The sequence below is a fragment of the Moschus berezovskii genome, chromosome 23, assembly GCF_049115385.1.
Source record: "Moschus berezovskii isolate FMDL1 chromosome 23, NW_MosBer_1.0, whole genome shotgun sequence".
Lineage (NCBI taxonomy): Eukaryota > Metazoa > Chordata > Mammalia > Artiodactyla > Moschidae > Moschus > Moschus berezovskii.
In genome coordinates, this window is record NC_142482.1 from 46962116 (window position 1) to 46965333 (window position 3218).

Here is a 3218-nt window from a genome sequence, read left to right on the forward strand (position 1 = left end):
AACTGCACTAAATTGAAAAATGAATATACTTATTGCATTTTTGAATGTTGATAAGAGATCTTAAAATTCTCATCACAAGAAAAAATCTTGTAACTGTGACAGATGTTAACCAGACTTACTGTGGTGATCATTTTGCAATACATACACATATCAAATAATTACACTGTACACCTGAAACTAATATAACATTATATATGATATAGATGTATGATGATCATACAATCACAATGTTTTATATCTAAAACATATATTGGTTTACATACATATATGTACAAACAAATGTACACACACCTATACACGGAACCTTTTCTTAAAGGAATATACTTATTTTTGGATAAAGAAAGCAACTCAACTAACATTATTTGGTTTTTTTTCAAAGGTACATTCTAGCTAGCATATTGTGTCTAAAACCTTACCTCCAAATGAACTTTATGTTTATGCTAATAAAGAAAACAGAAAAGTGCCTTAACCTTGCATCATTAACTGCAGAACAGTTTAGTTACAATAGCTAATAAAAACCACTAAATTCTGAAACCACTATTGTTGTTCAGTCGCTAAAGTACTCTGCTGTGCTATATTGTACTTAGTCGCTCAGTCATGTCCAACTCTTTGCAACCCCAGGTCCCTCTGTTCCTGGGGATTCTCCAGGCAAGAATACTGGAGTAGCTGCCATGCCCTCCTCCAGGGAAACTTCCCAACCCAATGATCGAACCCAGGTCTCCCACATTGCAGGTGGATTCTTTACCATCTGAGTCACCAGGGAAGCCCAAAGTACTCTGCCATTGGTCATGTAACACATATTTTCTTAATTCCCACTTGACTCAAGCACGCTTATATGCACGTGGTTTACATCAGTAAACAAGGCAGGCAGACATTTGTCCTCATGGAACTTATATTCTAGCTGGGGAAGACAGATAACCCACAAAAACATGGATCCAGTACACTGTATAGTATGTTAACAGGTGATCTGTATCTGCACTATGGGAAAAGAAATAGTAAAGCAGAGGAGGTGATTTAGGGAGTAAAGGTGAAGAAAAGGAGGTGATTTAAGAAAACAAGTAGGAACCCACTGAGGGCAGCAAACTTGCTCTGTTACGTTCCAGATTCAAGGTTTACCCTGTACAATCAGATCTCTTGCTCTTCTGCCCAACTTAAAAAATATTTCCATCTCTGAGGCTTTATGCAAACTCATGCAAACATGATTATTTTTAACATTTTCCCTCTCTTCAGTTGAAATGATTTCATAAATAAATCTGGGGGTAAATTGGGCTTCACTGGTGGCTCACATGATACAGAATCTGCCTGCAATGCAAGAGACCTGGGTTTGATCCCTGGGTTGGGAAGATCCCCTGGAGAAGGGAATGGCTACTCATTCCAATATTTTTGCCTGAAGAATTCCATGGACAGAGGAGCCTGGCGGGCTACAATCCATGGGATAGCAAAGAGTCAGACATGACTGAGAAACTAACAAACTACTTTCTAAACTACATTACTCCCAAATTAAGTAACATTTTATGCAGCAAATTTTGATAATTTTCTGTTTCCAAAAGAATTAATTTCCAAATTATTTTCATTTTTCAACACATTGTCAGTGACTCAAATTGTATAATGCAAAAATATTATATATGCATTGCTATTCTAATATATTGTGATATTTTAAAAATACACACAAAGTATAAATTAAATGAGTGAGTAAAGAGTCATAGAAATGCTATTATTCTCCTCTCAAAGGGATGAGGACATGCGATTTTACGGCCTCTGGACTAATGGATTCAGTATGCCCACACATAATTATAACAACCACAGTTGTTTAACTGTCATAATAAAATAATTTCTTTTACAAATAATTTAAACCAAAGCTCTCAGAATACCGCAAGTGGCCAAGAATAAAATTATATATGAATCTCTCTTCATATGCATATATAAAATTTTATAAGTTCAAATAAATAATCATCATTAGTCATTTTGTTATTCTACGAATTCAGATACTGCAATATAATTCAAACTCGACAATAGATTTCTTTTTTTCAAGGGTTTAAATCTCAGGTCCTAACAAAAGGAGAGCAATGGTCTATAAGAATAAGTAAAATATAGTATGGGTATCATTATATACTTCCATTTGTAAAGAGAAATGAAGAGATACAAGACTTAGTTTGTTGAAACAGAAAGCATACTCGTTCAGAACAGAATGTGCATATCACCTGAACTGAATCCACCAATATATTAAAACACATCACGATACGTTTCTAGTCCTTTCCTTCCTATGTTTGGTCACATACCTATCTCTTCAAAGGGTGTAAGTAAATCAGGGATATAGTCAGTTGGGGTCCCAGTAATAATATTATCACAACAGCAATATAGTGACAAATACCCAAGTCAAAGCCAAATCAGAAACTGACCTTTCCCATTAAAGTTAATCATGACAAGGGTCATTCTAAAGGTCTATCAAAATCAAGTATAATCACATTTGCAGGATAAAGAAAACATTTCTATCATGTAGAAATGATGAGTTATCTGATATTCTGTTTTTGCACCTCTAGAATTACACTCTTGATCATTTTCTTTCATGTTATGAACCTTTGGAGATTGACCAGACGAGACTGCATCCTTCTGGCTCCCCTGGCCTCTGACTTCTACTGGAGTTTGACCAATGGGAGACACTAGCAAGAGACTGGAGTCAGTGGAGAAAGAGATTCAGTTCAGTTCAGTTCAGTTCAGTCGCTCAGTCGTGTCCGACTCTTAGCGACCCCATGAACCACAGCACGCCAGGCCTCCCTGTCCATCACTAACTCCCGGAGTTCACTCAAACTCATGTCCATCGAGTCGGTGATGCCATCCAGCCATCTCATTCTCTGTCTTCCCCGTCTCCTCCTACCCCCAATCGCTCCCAGCATCAGAGTGTTTTCCAGTGAGTCAACTCGTCGCATGAGGTGGCCAAAGTATTGGAGCTTTAGCTTTAGCATAAGTCCTTCCAATGAACACCCAGGATTGATCTCCTCTAGAATGGACTGGTTGGATCTCCGTGCAGTCCAAGGGACTCTCATGAATCTTCTCCAGCACCACAGTTCAAAAGCATCAATTCTTCGGCGATCAGCCTTCCTCACAGTCCAACTCTCACATCCATACATGACCACGGGAAAAACCATAGCCTTGACTAGACGGACCTTGGTTGGGAGGTAATGTCCCTGCTCTTTAATATGCTATCTAGGCTGGTCATA